General features: G+C 49.6%; 1 pseudogene; it reads left to right on the forward strand.

The window, feature by feature from the left end:
- Positions 1–17,466: 17,466 nt before the first annotated feature.
- Positions 17,467–17,736, forward strand: LOC139275348 (U2 spliceosomal RNA; annotated as a pseudogene).
- The last annotated feature ends 1,597 nt before the right edge of the window (positions 17,737–19,333 follow it).

The following is a 19,333-nucleotide window of genomic DNA, read 5'->3' on the forward strand; positions in this document are numbered from 1 at the left end:
TGACACCCACAGGTGCCTCACAGGCTAGGCATAAGCTGTGGGGACGCACGAGTCTCAAAACCCCCTTCATAAGCTGTGGACACAGTCTCTCCAGGGGTGCTCTTGCAACACTCAGGGTACCTCACAGGCCAGGCATAAGCTGTGAGGACAGAAGCCCAGAGAGAGACACCCAAGGCACAACAACACTCCCTGAGAAAACCCCGTACAGAACATGGTGACCGTGGCAGGACATAAGCAAACAGGAGATGTTGATATAACAGACGAGGTGATAAGAGAGGAAACTAAAATGGAGGAGAGAATTTCCTCATACATTTTTGGCAAGGTGAACCTCACCAAACCTTGGGTGCAAGACCTCACTCAGGCAGAGCGCCTAGTGGATGCTACTGCTCAGTGGACAGCAGGGAAGGACCACAACCACATGGTGGAAAAGGCCATCTGGCGTATCTGCCTCACCCACTAAGTCCGAAAGCTCGACCAGCGGTTGAAGGACTTGGAAGAGTCTTCAGAAATCAGAGGAGCTCTCTGCTATCCGGGCTGCGGTTGGGGACAACCTGCTGGCCGAATTAGCTGAGGAGCAGCAAAGGAACCGGCAGTTGGAGGAGACCTTCCGAAATAGCCGGGACTATCTTCAGTGTCAGGTCACTGAGGCCAAGGGTCGTGAGGGGTCCCTCCGGGAACAGAACTCTCGGTACACCCAGAAAATTTGGGAACTAGAGAATAAATTAAAAGATGTACAGGCAGCCTATAAAGTGGCCAGTAGCAGTGAGTTTGCAGATCATGTGTCCCTGCCAGGAGAGGATTAAAACTATCACCCACGCTCTATCCCAGGCAAAGGGGATGGTCGCCCTGATAGGACCTGGAGGGTCCACAGGGGACAAAGGAGAGTATTGGGGGGTAGAGAAGAATCTAAAGGCAAGAGACGCCCGACCACCTCCTGAGGCACCGGTGATTTGTCCGGTGGGGTACCAGGAGGAGCGGGGCGCGCAGGTAGTAGCATACCCAGGGCTGGGGGAAGGACCAATGTGTCCCGCTTGGCAGCAGGGATGTGAGGCTCCAGCCGAGGGTCAGTTAAGGGCTGGATCAGGCGACCAGACACTGTCTGCTGCACCGGGTATGGTGGGACAGCCGAAGGTAGATGGACCAGCGCAGAAAGATCCTGAACCAGGGCGGATGTGCCCGGTCAGGCAGCACAAGTACGGTCCTCCACAGGCAGGTGGCCAAGGTCGGGGAGCGCTGGAGAGCGACTTTATTATTCCCCATGGAGTTCAATCACTCAGGGCCATGGTGGCCCATTTGGCCAAACTCACTCGCAGCGGGGACCCGTCTATCCACTTCATGGAGGTGATGCAGGCAGGGGAAATTAATGGGTGTGACGAGGAGGAGACAGCCAAGCTGCTGCTCTTCTCTCTGGACAACAAATTGTACCAGGCCCTACCGGCAGAATGCCGGAGGGGACAGCGTACATTTGCTGAGGTCCAGAGGGCCATCCTTGAGGCTATGGGCTTCGATGACGGCAGTCCTTTCGAACGGGTCGAAAGGACAAGGCAGCTCGCAGGGGAAACCCCGTAGGCATTTGCGGACAGGCTGTGGTTGGTATACCACGCAGCCTGTGGGGAGCTCCTCGACCGGGCGAATCTTTCCTCGGTACAGACTGGCCACTGGCTGAGGATGCTGGTGGCAAACTGCTTGCCCCGGCTCAAGGCCAGGGCAGAACTGTGGTTCAATTCCCGGGACCCCAATCTCACCGAGGAAGCAGTGGTCAGGCAACTGGCACTGGTCCAATGGAATGGAGGAGGGGAGGAGGAGAAAACCTCCAAAGGTCGGATAAATGAAGTAAAACTCAACTCGATTCCCAAAAGAGAATGGCACCAGGAGGGTGGCCGCTCGTCTGATAAGGAGGGAGTGTGCTACGGGTGCGGGAAAGCTGGGCATTTTAAAAGGGATTGCAGGAGCCCAGTAAAGAGATATGTGGGGAGAAGTCCTTCAGGAGCCGCCCAGAGTGGGGGAAGTGGAGGGAGCTCCTCACCATCCCTTGACGAGATAGTAGCTGCAGTGAGGACAGCGCTGGAGGGGACTGGGAAGGTAGCCACGGCAACAGGCAGGGAAGCACCGGCAACCCTGCCAGTACAGAGGCCGTGACTAGGCCAGACCCAGCCTGCATACCTGTGCCCACTAGAATATGACCCCTGGGGACGAACCTGGGTCAATATGGAGGTTGAGGGTGTATTGGGTACTTATCTTTTGGACACTGGTGCTGCCAGCACGATAGTCCATTCGGAGGACCCCGCAATCTCACCTCTATCAAACGGGGTGCCGTATCAACTAGTTGGGTTCACAGGAAATGAGAAGGCTGGGTTTTTCTCAGTCCCGCTCGCAGTTCGTTTAGGAGCACTCCAAACACAATGGAAGTGCGTCCTGATGAACTGGGAGCAGGTGGGAAAAGGGATCTCGGGGGCTGATTTTATCATCGCTCGCCAGATCCTAGTAGACTTGAGGAATCACTGTCTATGGGGCACAGTGGGCACGGGAGCAGAGGGAGAAGTCATGGTTATTGATAAGAAACAGGGAAAAGGGACTCTGTGTACAATGAAGCCAAAAGTGGGTTACGACCTGGAAGTTCTGGTCGGTAACACCCCGGCCGAGTACCGGGCCTATGTGCAAGCAAATCTTGTAGCATTTGCCACCCATAAACACGATTGTGGGAGAGTCACAGGACTGGAGGTTAGAATAGATGGGGATCCCATGTCCCGCCCGCAAAAGCAATATGGCTTTCCCCGAGAGGCAGAAGCAGACTTGGAGACAGCTTTAAGCTCGCTTGTCGAGCAGGGTGTTTTGAGACCATAGCCACCCATGTCAACTCCCCGCTTTGGCCGGTTAGGAAACCGAACAATTCTTGGAGGGCTACGGTGGATTATAGGGTGCTCAATAAAAATATCCCAGCTTGTGCCCCCACAGTAGCGGCGGTTGCGGATCTGATAGGGGAAATCCCTGCATCCGCAACCACGTTCACAGTGTTGGACATATCCAACGGGTTCTGGTCTATCCATGTACGGAGGGAAGACCAGTACAACTTTACCTTCACCTTCCGGGAACAGCAGTATACATGGAGCTGCCTCTCACAGGGCTTTCATAATCGTCCCAGCATCTTTCACCAATGCATGGCGAACTGCTTAAAAGGCTTCAGCCAGCCACACCAGCTGGTCCAGTATGTGGACAACCTGCTGTTGTTCACAGACAGCAGTGAGGAACACGGTCCACTGCTGGCCGAACTGCTGGTCTTACTGAAGGAAGGGGGTTTTAAAGTTAACCCCAAGAAAGCCCAGATAGGTCTAGGAGAGGTAAAATTCCTGGGCCTGACGATAAGGCAGAAGAAAGGGCCATTGATGAGGCTAGAAGAAAGGCAGTGCAGGAACTCCCTGTCCCTAGGGATGTGTCGGGGGTAAGGTCTTTCCTGGGAATCACTGGCTACTGTAGGGACTTCATCGAGGACTATGCAGCCACTGCCGCCCCTCTGCTCAGACTCCTACATAAGGGGGTCGAGTGGGAATGGGACGAGGGCTGTGAGGCAACATTTGTCCGTCTTAAGAGAGACCTGCAGGTAGCACCAGCCCGAGGGGCAATTGATGGGGGGGAGGAATTCTTCCTGGAGGTGGCAGCCAGTGGTGACAGCTTAAGTGCAGTGTTGCTCCAGGGGCGAAACGGTCAGCTGAGACCAGTGGTGTACTCCTCCAGGGTCTTCACGGAGGTAGAAAAGGGATACTCCAATTGTGAGAGGCACTTGCTTGCCACCCACTGGGCAGTAAAGAGAGCTCAGATCTTTACCGGAATATCCCCCATTACACTCCTCACCCATCCTACCCCGACGCAGATGCTGTTGGATGGGAGGATTAAGGACGGGACAGTGAGCAGTGCTAGAATCACTAGCTGGACCCTCCTGCTCTCCCAAATAACTTTAAAGGTCAAGGGCCTCTGCAAGCCCACTCTCGCAGCAAATTTAATCTATCCAGGGCAGCCGCATCGATGCTCTGTGGAGGGGGTATGGGACATCAACTTTGGATTTCGGGCAGGGATACACCCCACAGGCCGCGAGATCTACGTTGATGGCTCCAGTTCAGTGTCCGCTGGTACAAGACTCACGGGCTGCGGAGTTTGGGATCCCAAGGCAGGAATTGCCTTGGCTCTTAAACTCCCATGCACCCTGAGCGCCCAGCAGGCGGAACTCTCGGCGGTGATGTATGTGGTCACACACCCCGAGGAATTCCCTACCCCATACACGATTTGCTCGGACAGCATGTTCACTTGCAATTCATGTACAGAGTATCTGGCGATTTGGTCACGCCGGTGATACACCTCTGTAGATGGGAAGCCCCTTGTGACCAAACCCCTGCTAGAAAAGATCGTGGCTGCAGTGGGAGAAACCGGGGATGTATATATCCATAAAGTAAAGGTCCACTCCAAAACTGAGCCACGGGGGGAAGGTAACCAGCAGGCAGACCTTCTGGCAAGGGAAGGTGCTCGTACAGGTCGCCCATGGGACCCATACAAGGCAGGCAGGATAGCAGCAGCAAGAAGCAAGCCAGGGACACAAGGGAGCGTAGGGGCGGCTGCGGCCCCGGACCTTAAAGTAGTCCAGATGCAGGATCCGATCCGGAAGGCTGCCTTGGCTGCTATCAAAAAGGGGGAAAAGACGGAGGGCCCAGACAGTGCTGCAGATATTGCTGTGCGGGAAAACATGTTGTTTAAAGGGGATAAATGGGTAGTGACGCCACAACACCGGAGGGAATTCCTTCAGCTGGCCCATGAGGGTCCAGGTGCGGGACACCCTGGGCCGGAATCTACCTGGCAACGGGTAGAAAAGGCAGGGTGGTGGCCAGGCCTCCGGGAAGACGTCCGCAACTTCTGTGCGGGCTGTCTGGTTTGCGCTGCAAACAACCCAGACCCTCAGAAAAGGAAGGTGTCTATGGGACACGTCAGGCGGGTAGAGGGACCATGGTAGTCGATCGATCCAGATCGACTACATCGGACCCCTACCGGCCGCCCAGGGAGGTTATAAATATTGCCTTGTCCTGGTGGATGTGTTTTCCAAGTGGGTGGAAGCCTTCCCTTGCCGAACAGCTACCGTGGTGGGGACTGCAAAAATCCTGGTGAGGGAGGTGTTCTCTCGGTGGGGTCTACCTCAAATCGTGGAGTCCGACCGGGGAAGCCACTTCACCGGCCAGGTGATGCAGGCCACCCTAAAGATGCTGGGGATAAGAGCCAAATGGTATGTCGCCTACAATCCTCAGTCCTCAGGCTCCGTAGAATGCCTGAACCGGACCCTAAAGGAAAGGCTGCGCAAGGAGACGGGAGACTCACCGAACAAGTGGGTGGAGGTCTTACCATTGGTCCTCATGGGAATCCGGGCCAGTCAGTCAAAGAGCACAGGGTACTCACCCCATGAGCTGATGACGGGCCGGATCATGAGAACCCCAGTGCATGTGTTGGCGCCGGTTCTCACCGAAGGGCAGCTTCGAGAGGTGAACCGGGACCGCTTCGTCAGGGATCTGTTTGAACAGCTTCAACAGATTCACTGGCAAGCGGCCAACAACATGGGTAAACAGCACCGTGCCAATCGGCTGCTGCTGGAACCCCGCAGTCACCATGATTGGGAGATGGACGACCAGGTGATGGTGAGAAGCTTCGCCCGGGTCGGGGTATTTGAACCACTGTATGTGGGACCATACAGCACAGTCGACAAGGCTAGCCCTATGGTCTATGCGGTTCGATTGCCTCGCCGGGTGAAGTGGTATCACATTAATCAGTGTAAATTGTTTGACCCCAAAAGAGGTAAAAAACAGAGGGGACGAGCAAGGAAAAGGAATCAGGCACTGGGGGAAGAACAGGCCCCGGTGGATTTGAAGGCTCCGGAGGAGGCAGCGGGCCCCGAAGCTCTACAGCCAGGGCTGGTTCACTGCTCCTGTAAGGCTATCCCACCACTGGGTAGAGGTTCCCAGCCCACTAACAGAAGTAGGGAGAAAGGATCTACCATTAGCAAGGTCCAAGGGGAAGCTGAACCTCCCATGGTGGATCAGCTGGGGCTAGCCCAAGAGGTGGAGGAGATAGCATTGCAGCCCATAACCTGGGACTCTGCACCGACAGTAAGGAGGAGTAACAGAGTGCCACAGCCCAGGGCGCTGTGGTCCCCTGTTTACTTAGCCTCCCGCCCTAGACCGATAAGGAGAAAGACAACAGGGAGGGTGCTCTGTTGCGCTAGCAAGGGTCTCCCACCGATTATCCGGGGCTCGGGACGGCCTTGGAGGACAGTACAAGACTCATTAAGGGGGACTATACGAGCCCCTCAGCGGAGGGCATCCTGGTCCCCAGGGTACGGTCAGCCGAGTGGTCGTCGATGCCTGTACAGTGACAGGATATAGCCTGGCCACCCGGGGACGGGTGGCGGTGTATTTATTTTCCCTTTCTGTTTTGTTACTTTGTGTTGTGTGCATATGTGTTTAGGTAAGGCAGTGACGGTTGGGTACAGCATTTTTGTGTTTGGAACATGTTAAGTGGGCCGAGCCTGGAGAGGTCTCTCAAGGCAAGGCCATGTTCTTCTTGCCTTTCCGATGTCAACACCTCCCTACTGGACATTAGTGATGCTGGTATCGCTAAGGATCTGCACCGGGCACCGAGGGGACACCGAGGACTCCCTGGTTTTCGGATGCTCCGAGGGCAGAGCGCCAACAGTGACCACAGGAGAAGGGACTCCGGCGGCGGATGGCCGGGTCACCTACTCCCACGAGGGGAGATGGCCTGGGTGGTTGGGATCGAGCTCCACCAAGTACTCCAACCATAAGGACTTTACCTATGGAGAGGCCTCCATCCCCTGCCCGGAGATCACTGTGGCCACTTCCAGAGTGAGAGTGACAGACTCGTATAAACAGTGGGATAGGGCCAAACCAGGCAGGCAGAGGCGTGGCACTTTAAATTACATTTTCACGGGGTTTAACACTGGGGCATCCGCCATAAACAGTTTGGATAACATGCAGCTGGCCCTCCAGATAAATGGGTTAAAGAATCAGCTGCGCAAACTCCTGGGGGACGAGAATACCGTGGGATCCGCGCTCCACGAAGAGGTGGCAATGACAGTTCACTTAAAGGAGATTATCTCTCAATTGGAGGCGCAGGCCAGGGCTGTAAACGCCTTGATTCGGGAGGATAGATACGTATCCGATCAAGCCGCCCAAAATGAGGTGTGCGTGCTCTATGGGGCCTGGTTGCTGGGAGAGGGACGGAGTAACCTCGAGGATCTGAGACAGGGACAGGTCCACTCCTGGATCAGCAACCAGCACTTAACAGCACTGCACCCTTATGATAATGTTTTGAGTCCTTGCCAACTTCGTGTAGCGTCGGAAGCCTACCCGGTACCGGTGGACTGTGGAAAGTCAAATCATACCATCATGGGTGTGGTGGTCAGGATGCCCGCGATGGGGGCGTCCCCACGACCAGCACCCCTGTACCGAGTGGAGAATGTGGGAGTCATTCGTGGAGGAGTGCATGTTCGATTCCAAGAGATCCCACCTTATGTCACAATGTGGGAGCACACTGTGACAGGTACAGACCTCTCGGGTTGTCGGAGCAGGGGAGCACAGGTAATCCTGTGCCCCCAGCACTTGAACGCTTTTGCAAGGCCACAATGCGGGTTCAGCACTGGTGAGGCAGAGCCTATCAATTGCACAATGGAGGTAATGGCCCCTAACCACATGCCTCCACAGGTAGCATATGTAGGCGGTGGGACATATTGTGTCACCACAAGTGCCCAACGGTATGAACACGGATCGGGAAGGTGGTGTCCAATACTGTACAGCAGCTTTTGCTTTAAACCCAGGGCAGAGGTTCAAGTGGCACACACCAGAACCACACCCATCCCTGAACCTTCCACAATTCACCTCACGGTACAAAACAACCTCAGCCACCTACAACAATATGTTGCCCAGTTTGGCTATCCCATTGTCCCATTACCTGAGAAACTTACAGCCCTCCTCCAGGCAGTGGATTTGTCTCAAAAACATTTTTACATCATGGAGCAGAAAACTGAAATTATAGCAGGGGAGATTGCCCAGATTAAATCCCCAGCATGGTGGGATTTGAGGATACGGGCAGACATACCTGCATGGATCCGGGTGGGATCGCATGCCTTAGTAATCGGCCAACTCCTGATTGTAGCTTATCTGCTAGTTACAAGTTGTAAGCTCAGGAGAAAAAGAAAAAGAAAGCAGTTCCTCAGGCTACTACATAGACAGGAGAGCCGTTGCTAAACACTCAAGGCGTGTAAACAAAGCTTGACCGCGACACTAAGGCGGTTTTGTTATTCCCAGGGATGACTGCGTTTCATACATGACCCCTGGGGAGTTTGCAGGACAGGTTTCTTTGTTTTACGGTTCAGACTGAAATGAGACTCAATGTGCAATTGCTGCTGTAACCTTAAGTACATATATGTATATTGCTGTCGTATAATGTAACCTGTTGGATTTCTGTGTTTTGTACCGCGTTAAAAGGAATTGCGATATATATCGACGGGATCAGTTTAGAGTTAAACTGGGGAAAGTTGGGCAATTTGGGAGACCTAGGGTTTTCTCACCACCCTGAACTTTGACACACTCGAGTGGTGTCTGACTGTGTCAGATGGGGGATTATGTAGGGGAGGACGAAAACCCCCTCATTTTACCCAGAAGGAAAAGGGTTGTGGGATCAGTCTGTGCTGTGAATTGAAACCGATAACAGTTTGACCTTGGCAGAGCAGTGATTGGACGGGAAAGGACACCGGAGGGCCAATGGTGAGACAGAGTCAGCCCAAAGCATGGGGCTTTCAAGCCAATGGGGGAGCACTTGCTCGAAAACTGGAACTGACTCACAGCCATTATTGGACTATTGTCTTCCCCGTGTTTACACTATGGAAGGAAATTATGCAGATCTTCAGAAAACTAGGGAACCCAAAACAAACCAAGGACATACACAATGGCTACAGGAGGCCAACCCAACTAACACCTACTCAAACCTTGAGTAGGTTAGAAAAACTGAATTGAAGGAAAATTATGCAGACCTTAGAAACCAGGGAACCCAAAACAACCCAAGGGCCTACACAATGGCTACAGGAGGCCAATGGAATCAACACCCACTCAAACCTTGAGTAGGTTAACATCAGTGGAAAAAAAACCACAATAATCTAAAACTGCTGCATTTTTCAAAATCACAAAGTCCACCAATGAGAAGAATCGACTTCAGCAGGAGAGGCGGACTGGATAATCTGGCTATAAAAGAGGGGTTTCTGACGTAGTGTGTGTGGTTTTTCCCTGCCCTCGTCATCCAACAACCACAACCAGCAAGATTCTCGACACTGAAGGAAAACCAGTGTCCGAAGACACCGAAGATAGAAGAAACAAACCACTAGACTGCAGAAGGCACAGTCGTGAGTATAACCTCTGGTCCCCAGAACTCCCAACTCAGTTAGGCCAGGAAAGGTGGGAGGTTGGGCATTGTACTGCTAAACTTGTGTAAAGATTTTCGTTGTGTCCGTTTAGTGGGATTTAGGGGGATTGTTTTGTTGGTGTATTGCTGTTTGTTGAGATACACCTTGTCAAATAAATTGGAAGCCTAAAGTTCCTCTTGGAATCACCTTGTCTCAGTTCTATTGTATTACATCTCCTGATCGTGAGTCTTATGTCAGAACATTGTAAGGGAAGCTAGGAACGCCTCGAAAACGCTCAACTGTGTGTCACAGGCTAGGGAAGAAAGGGGTTAGGAGTGTTTGACACCCACAGGTGCCTCACAGGCTAGGCATAAGCTGTGGGGACGCACGAGTCTCAAAACCCCCTTCATAAGCTGTGGACACAGTCTCTCCAGGGGTGCTCTTGCAGCACTCAGGGTACCTCACAGGCCAGGCATAAGCTGTGAGGGCAGAAGCCCAGAGAGAGACACCCAAGGCACAACAACACTCCCTGAGAAAACCCCTTACAGACGCCTTGGTCACTTGTGGCATCCATCATCCATTTGTTTCTACCAAGGTTGGGCTTGATGGGCCCCCGACCCAAAAATGCCAAGGTTGAGGCGTCCTCCGCCATATTCAACATAAATGCATCGACGCTCGGTGGGATCCTCACCATTACATCCATGAGCTCGCGGTGCATCGGCATTGACTCCCTCATCATAGCCTCCAAGTCCAGGTCCTCATCTGCCTGTCTCTGAGCAAAACTCATGGGCTGACTTACCCTCCGGAGAGCTGGCCCATGAGCTTCCCCTCGAGCGGGCTGCTGCTGCAGGCCACTGGTGCCAGAAGTCTCAGCTTCATCTAACCCCGAGAAAACAGCCTCTTCCACCGAGGTGCTCTCCCCACTTGATCAAATGTGGCTGTCTCACCCTGTCCCAGCACATTGCTCTCCACCTCCTCCTCCTAATCATAGAATCATAGAATGGTAAGAGCACGGAAAGAGGCTATTCGGCCCATTGTGCCCTTGCCAGCTCTCTACAAGAGTACCTCAGCTAGTCCCACTCCCCTGCCCTTTCCCCGTAGCCCTGCACATTTTTTTTCTTTCAGGTATTTATCCAAATCCCTTTTGAAAGCAGTGATTGAGTCTGCCTCCACCACCCTGTCAGGCAGTGCATTCCATATCCTAACCACTCGCTACGTAAAAAAGTTTTTTCTTATGTCACCTTTGGTTCTTTTGTCAATCAGTTTAAATCTGTGCACTCTGGTTGTAAGAAATGAAGAACATAAGAACATAAGAAATAGGAACAGGAGTAGGCCATACGGCCCCTCGAGCTGCTCCGCCATTCAATAAGATCATGGCTGATCTGATCATGGACTCAGCTCCACCTCCCTGCTCTCCATAACCCCTTATCCCCTTATCGTTTAAGAAACTGTCTATTTCTATCTTAAATTTATTCAATGTCCCAGCTTCCACAGCTCTCTGAGGCAGTGAATTCCACAGATTTACAACCCTCTGAGAGAAGAAATTTATCCTCATCTCAGTTTTAAATGGGCGGCCCCTTATTCTAAGATCATGCCCTCTAGTTCGAGTCTCCCCCATCAGTGGACACATCCTCTCTGCATCCACCTTGTCAAGTCCCCTCATAATCTTATACGTTTTGATAAGATCACCTGAATTCCAATGCGTAGAGGCCCAACCTACTCAACCTTTCCTCATAAGTCAACCCCCTCATTTCTGGAATCAACCGAGTGAATCTTCTCTGAACTGCCTCCAAAACAAGTATATCCATTCGTAAATATGGAAACCAAAACTGCACGCATTATTCCAGGTGTGGCCTCACCAATACCCTGTATAACTGTAGCAAGACTTCCCTGTTTTTATACTCCATCCCCTTTGCAATAAAGGCCAAGCTTCCATTGGCCTTCCTGGTCACTTGTTGTACCTGCATACTATCCTTTTGTGTCTCATGCACAAGTACCCCCAGGTCCAGCTGTACTGCAGCACTTTGCAATCTTTCACCATTTAAATAATAACTTGCTCTTTGATTTTTTTTCTGCCAAAGTGCGTGACCTCGCACTTTCCAACATTATATTCCATCTGCCAAATTTTTGCTCACTCACTTAGCCTGTTTATGACCTTTTGCAGATTTTTTGTGTCCTCCTCACATATTGCTTTTCCTCCCATCTTTGTATCATCAGCAAACTTGGCTACGTTACATTCAGTTCCCTCTTCCAAGTCGTTAATATAGATTGTAAATAGTTGGGGTCCAAGCACTGATCCCTACGGCACCCCACTAGTTACTAGTTGACAACCAGAGAATGAACCATTTATCCTGACTCTCTGTTTTCTGTTAGCTAGCCAATACTCTATCCATGCTAATCAGGGAGCGAATGTTTCCGTCTACTATGACACTGTTAGGGTGCATGAGGGACGGCAGGTTTGAGTTAGCTGCTGCAATAAGGGAACACGCCTAGACCACATGCCCATTGACAGAATCAACTGCCATTCCGACTGCAATCCCCACACCAGCCTCTGAAGAGCCCCAAGCCGGGCCCTCCACATTACCACCTAACCAACCCCCCTGCCACCCCGTCACCCCCCGCCCACCAAGAAGTACGCATTACCAGAAATGTTAGAAGGAATAAGCTTGCTACCAAGCCCAAAATCACTGCACCACTGCCTGCGGGCAGGGGTGATGGAGAATCCAAGACCCAGCGCAGCGGGCGGTGTTAGACTAAGGGGGATGAGAGATGGGTGCAGCCTTTCTTTGCTGCTGTTGTTGTTGTTGATGTTGTTGCTGTTGTAACTGTTCTAAATTAAAAGTTTTTTGTAAGTTATGTAAATTTACAACTTTATAAGTGAACTTAAAGTTTTTAAGTGATCTTATAGAGACATATTAAAGTAAAGTTTGATATGAGAATAATTTTTTTACAATAAAGTTAAGTACTTTGTAAACGTTTGAATAAAAGATATTTTACATTAAAACTGAATCATGTTCCATTAACACAACACAATATTATGGAACAGCTCCAAACAGCAAACATGTCCATGTGGAATAGTTGTTGCTGAACCCTCAGGCATCAGTAAAGCGTTCATGGGTGAGCTGCTGGTGCAAGGCTCAAGCAATTGTTAAAAGAGCACGATGATCCACTTCCTCCACCGTCGTGCTCCGGGCTCAGACACTTGCATGGCTTCCTCATCCTCGTCGTCCTCCTCCTCCTCTTCATCCTCCTCCTACTCATCACCTGCATCTTCCATATCATTATCATCAGCCACTCTCACCGCAGATGGGTCTTCCACTACCAGCTGCTGCTGCCTCATGATGGCAAAGTTATGCAGCATACAGCACACAACAGTGAACTGGCCTAAAATCTCTGGGGAATATTGCAGGTAGCCTCCAGAATGGTCCAGGCATTGGAAACACTGTTTCAAGATACCAATGGCCCTCTCTATGATGCTGCGCATCGCAATGTACGACATGTTGTATTCACGGTCAGCTTCCGTCCGGCTTACGCGTAGGGGCGTCATGCACCATGTGGCGAGGCCATACCCTTTGTCTCCCAGTAGCCAGCTCTGCCTTTCTGGCTGTTGCTGAAAAATGGCAGATGTAACGCTGTCAAGTAGGATGAACGCATCATGGGTGCTGCCAGGGTATCTTGCATAGACTGATATGATGTGATGCATGTCGTCACACACGAGCTGAACATTAATGGAGTGGAAGCCTTTTCTATTCCTGAATATCTCGGAATCCTCCAAAGGTGCTCGCAAGGCAATGTGGGTACAATCAATGCAGCCCTGTACCTTTGGGAAGCCAGCAATCCTTGAGAACCCTACAGCCCTGTCTCGGATTGCTTGGGCGGTCATTGGGGACTTGATGAAGTAATTCCTCCATGCATACAGTGCAGCCGTAACCTGGCAAATGGAGACATGTATTGTATGTTGAGAGATGGCGCACACATCTCCAGCTGTAGCTTGAAATGATCCAGAGGTATAGAATGAAAGTGCAGCTGTAATCTTCAGTTCAACTGACAAAGCAGTCCACCTGACGCTTCTCAACTGCAGGTCTGATCTCAGCAACTCACGGATCTCACGGACAACTTCTCTGCAGAAACGCAGCCTTCTGACACAGTCTGCATCACTCACATGCATGTACAATTGCCTATCTCGATACTGCTGAGGTGGTTAAGGACTCCTGGCCAGCACCCTACGGGCTCTGATGTTCCTGATGTGATGAGCTCTAATCAATTGCCCCTACTCCTATGTAGCACAAGGAAGCAGAACACTCGCACAAGATATGGCTTTGTCAGTATTGCCACCATACTTAAAAGTTATACTTTCAACGAAGCTCAAAATGGCAGGAAAGCAGGCAGCACAGGTTCACAGTTATCTCTCTCTCTCCCCAAGTTCTGTCTGGATGGACCACATTCAAAGGTCTTTTGTCCTCTCCTCTCCCCCCGCCCACCCCCCTTGAGTCTTGTGACCTTTCTCCTTTCCCCCCCCCCCCCTCCCCGAGTGAGGTGCCTTCCTGGTCCGCTGCAGTGAGTACCCTTTCCCCCTCCCTGAGCCTCTCCGGTGCCTTTCCATCACTCACTGTGAGGTCCCCGCCTGATGCCGTCCAGTTCGCTCACTCCCTCCTCCCACCCACCACCCCCCCCCCCCTCGAGCCTCCTCTCCGGTGCCTTCCCGCCGCTCACTGTGTAGTCCCAGCTCGATGTTGACCAGTTCACTTGCTCCCTCCCCCCCACCCCCCAGCCTCTCTGGTCCTGAGTAAGTACCGGTCCAGGTCCTCTCCGCTTCCCGGCCCTATCCCAGGCCGAATGTCTCCGATGTACTTACCTGCGCCGATTTCTTTAACTCTCCGCAAGGGTTTTCTCGAGTGGCCACATACACTGGCCTTAGAATAAATGGAGTAACTATTAACTGGTCAAAGTTGCCTAAATGGCCAGAACTGGCATAGATGGCTGGTAACAGCCCCTTTTGAACAAAAAGAAACTTACCTAAAAAAAACGTAACTAAGTCAGTTATACTGGTGCAAATTGATTGGGGAAACTGGGGATTTTTAAGTTCGGCCAGAAAAATCAGCCTACTCCAAAAAAATGGAGTAAATACTGGGGAAAATTGAGCCCCATATTTCTGTACTCCTCAGACAGATCTTGGAGACCACCTTGCCCTTTGGTGACCCATCTCTTGGACTGCCCCTGCCACCAGTACATGGCCTTGAGTGGGAAGCCGCAGTCGTAGCAGAATTTATTTTAAATGAGGACTGTGCCAGGGCAGGTGGGTGCAAATCTCCAAGGAAATGATTGAAATCATTTTTGGTCATTAATTTAAATAGCTCTAGAAAACAAAATAGATTGAAATCACAGTTTCTGCAAGCTAATTTGGAACTGCAAGTTCTCTGCTGAGTTGTGATTGTCAGGTTGTCGTAGAGGAAACAGAAACAATGCCACCTAGTGGTCCCAGGATTGCCACTACAGCGTGACAAATGTCGACATACAGATGTTTCATCTTAAGATATTGACATATACCTATTGGTTTTTCCATTATCAATGTTGTTATAAAACAGAAAATTGCGACTACGGGAATAAGGTCTGTGGACTGGAAGTGCATGCTATAAACAAAAGACTTTTAATAATATATAATTGTAGATTAAATATATGTGCTTTCATACTTTTTTTTTTAGAAAGTGGCAGCACTACTAATCCAGCTTTTTCCTAATTCAACATTAATTAGTTTAAATTTGACTCAAGGATGCCACAGGATGGCTGATGTGGGAAATGTTACAGTGAATGGCTTGTTTTTCTGAAGCTGGGCTGCGTAGGAACAGAGAAGGGTGAGTTTTATTGCACATTGGTGCTATATCTCATCTGGGATTGCTTGATGCTTATACTGGTTGCCCAAAATGGCAGTGTTCCATTTCACAGCAAGATTCCTTATCTCGATGAGCACAAAAATGGAGTTCCGAAGTATTTGAACACGTCTAATTGTTTCTTTGTTCTAATTGTTTGGGGGGAAAAATGTTGCATAATGGTCCCAAAGAAAGCTATTGAAATGATGGTGAGCTCAAAACTAATGGAGCTGTTAGTCATTCCCAGGTGCAAACTGTAAATTATAGGTTGCTGAATATGTCTAATCACACAGATACTGAGAATGGGACTCATTGCTTCATCCTGTACTGATAAGGAGCGAACAATGGAGTCATAATAACTCGAATCTGATGAAAGTCTTTAATTAGCTTTCTTTCGTTGTAGCCTTTTTCTCTTAGGCCATTGTTACCGTGGGGTCTTAATGTGAATGTTCCTGTGAATAAGATCTGGCTCCAGTGCCTATGTATTAACACAGGCCTTTTCCTGTAATTCAATACATATTGGATACTAGTTCCTTCCGAAGTCCAAACAATCAGCCTGTGAAAGTCTCTGTTTCTTTAACACCATCCTGTACCATTAGAGCAGTTTGTCTAATGCATTAAAGATCAATTTGAATTGTGCATAAATCTATCTCCAGATATATCAAGCGGACATCAAATATAATATTGTTTATATTACATCCATCAACGGTCATATTTTAAACAGTTTAAAAACCCTTGTTTGATGTCTAAATGGCTGTAGTTGCAGACCTATTAATTATAAAAGTAAGCACGTTATACCCAGCATCTGTAGGAGCATTAACACGAGGAGAAGAGCAATTCATTTCAAAGTGATTTAATACCCTTTTAAAATAACGTTTCCCTTTGCAAATCGCCTTAATTTACATTGTGGTGCCATTGGTAATATGAAGGAACAGATAAAGACATTTACAGATTATCACTTATTTGGTCTATATATTCCTTTTGGTACCATCACATGTGCAGACTTGTTCAGCTTCAATAAAAGACAAATACCATGGGCTCCAGTAAACTCAACATGTGACTAATTTCAACTCATTTATTTTGAAAGAGTGATTAGAATTCGGATGGTATCATATTTTCATCTCGTGAACAGTTTGATTTTTTTTGTTTTTCTTTATTTCTCTCCCTTTCTTTCACTTGATCTGGTCGTGCCATGCACTGTAATGGGCTAACAGGGCAGGTCTTCTGCCAATGCTGCTCTGTGACCGACTGCTGGGTACTACACACAGCAACACTATGGGTTGGATTTTCAGTCTTCTGCCGCCCCTGTTAGCTCCTCGGAGGGGCGGCAATGGCGCCTTCCGGGCGGGCAACCAGCTTCCAGCGCCCCACTGGGACATTCGGTGCCAGTTTTGAGGGGGTACGGAGCATTACCACCCGGAAGTGACGAGCCAGTGTGCAACGCCCCTGGTTGCGACACTGGCTCTATATTTGGATCGCGTCCAACCCGTAGCGCTCCATAGAGCGACCTGGTGCGAATACCTGTGGAATCTGTTGTTCCAAGCTGAAGTGGCCACAGTGAGGTAAATAATGTCGACCTGATGCAAGTGGGATTTTTTTTTTTTTGCAATTTATGTTGTGGTGATGTGAGTAATGTATTTGGAATGTTTTTGGTGTTTTTTTTAAAAGATATTTTTTCATGGAATCCTCTCTTAGGGTGCTCCGAGGCCGGTTGTTTACATCGGGATTTTCAGTTACTCAGCTAGCCTAGCGCCCTAAAAGAGGTGTGGAATGTCCCCCTTAGCACTCCGTTCCACACTCAGGGCCCAGCTGGTAAATTTTGCAGCTGGAGACGCAAACCATTTCCAAGTGCAAAATTTACCGCTCTGCCCGAATTGAACACCACAACAGAGGCACAATCGAATTTCCAACCCGTGGTGTTTGTCCTTTCCAACTCTCCCTTCCATCCTGTGGAAAATGCCCGCTATGTCAATCTGCCTAAGATCAGGAACTATATGCAATTGGAGCACTTAAATCCTGCACTGCATCTCACCAACACAGTAGCCAGGATATTACAGTAGTAGTGTTATTGAGGCCTTATCCCATTTCAAATAAATGGTGTAAAATAGCAGAGAGAGTATTTTGATATGAGTGTATTAAGTACTTCTATAATAAATCGCTTCTCGGCCTTTTGGCTAAGATCAAGTGTAGTATCTGTTCTTATTGGCTAAGATCATGCGTAACTGACCTGACAGGGGAGTAACCATGACCCCAACGTGGTTCTCCCTGAATCAGGAAGGTGATTCTCCTATGTTTTTTGGAAATAGGAGGTGGGTGGGGTGGCTTGACCCATCCACCTCCATGGAGGTGTGTGGGGGGCCTGACCCATCCACCTCCATGGCACGAACCTGGTATTGCAGTACTTCCAGGAACGGTGCAGTGGCTCTAGGCCTTTTGGCTAAGAGCATTGGCGTAGAGTGATCCTTGATGTGTGCAAGGTGACCTCTGGCGTTTGTGATTTGACAAAGAATTGGAAAGATTGGCAACGAATAAAAAAAAAATTTCTATAATAACATTGCTCCCTGTAATTTCCAACGTAAGTTAGATGACATGGGACAGATTTTTCTGTTCCTGTGAATCATCTGGATGCAGTAAATAAACTATTGGACAGGGAATATCACATGACCCTGGGGATCCTCACCACCTGATTCACCTTCCCTGTGCTCCACCCAGGAAATACTTGACACCCAGGCAGTACAGCTGAAAAACTACCCATCATCTTCACTACCAGTGGCACACATAAAAGCATGTATTTTAAAGATAAGATGATATCTGTCTTTCTACTGATCAAATCAAAAGGTATGCCATGGGCTAGAACTTGGCCAGAATTGCGGCCATGGCGTTTTTAAAAAATTGTTACGACTTTTTCCGATATTGGCCAGTGGTTTAATGCCGGCATTAAAAAATAATGCCCGCCTTTTATCGAGACTGTTTTTGTGACGTCAGTCAGCGTCAAATACTCCGATATCGCCGGTTTTTTGAAAATTGACCAATAACGCCATTCTTAAATAATGACAAAAATAGCACCCAAAAATTGCAGGTCTTAGCTGTCGGATGCAAGATGAAACCGGTGCTAATGGCACCATCTTGAAAAATGGAGCTACAGTTCAGTGAATGAAAGCATTTGGAGGAAAGGCTGCGTTTGACACTTTGAGCATTTTGTGAGTTTATATTCTATTTTTAAGGACATTTAAGGACATTGAAAAAAAATGGGGCCGATGCTATCTCTGCCATTATTGCAGACTGTTTTTGCTATCGAGCAGAGATCTGGAAGAAGGCTTATTCGACGGCATAATCAAAGAGCTCGCAGACTTATGGGTAGGAGGCCTTACCCCCAACGAGTTTTCAGGGAGCAGCGCTCATACCTGCACCTGCCTGAGGCACAGTGCATTAGAAGGATGCTCGTTCGAAAAGAGGTGGTCACAGAGTTATGTCAGCTCATCAAGGCAGACACACAACCTACAATTGTGAGCAGTACTGCACTGCCTGTCAAGGTGAAGGTGACTACGGCCCTTGCCTTCTATGCTTCTTTCAGGCATCAGCAGGGGACATGTGCTCCATTTCGCAGTTCGCTACACATCGCTGCATTCGCCAGGTGACTGCTGCACTGTTTGCACACAGGAAGGACTTCATAAACTTACCAATGACCAGGTAGGCACAGAATGAGAGGGCTATAGGCTTTGCATGAATTGCTGGCTTCCCCAAGGTACAGACTGCCCTTGACTGTACGCACATCGCCCTGCGAGCACCTTTTCAGGGTCTGGAGGTTTACCGAAACCAAAAGAGATTCCACTCACTGAATGTACAGATTGTTTGAGACCATACTCAGTGTATCATGTCAGTAAATGCAACATTTCCAGGGAGCATCCATGATGCTTTCACCTTGAGTGAGAGCACTGTCTCACGGCTGTTTGAGCGTCAGCCAGAAGGCCAGAGCTGGATGCTGGGGTACAAAGGTTACGGGCTCGCCACCTGGCTCATG

The sequence above is a fragment of the Pristiophorus japonicus genome, chromosome 10 (assembly GCF_044704955.1).
Source record: "Pristiophorus japonicus isolate sPriJap1 chromosome 10, sPriJap1.hap1, whole genome shotgun sequence".
Classification (NCBI taxonomy): domain Eukaryota; kingdom Metazoa; phylum Chordata; class Chondrichthyes; family Pristiophoridae; genus Pristiophorus; species Pristiophorus japonicus.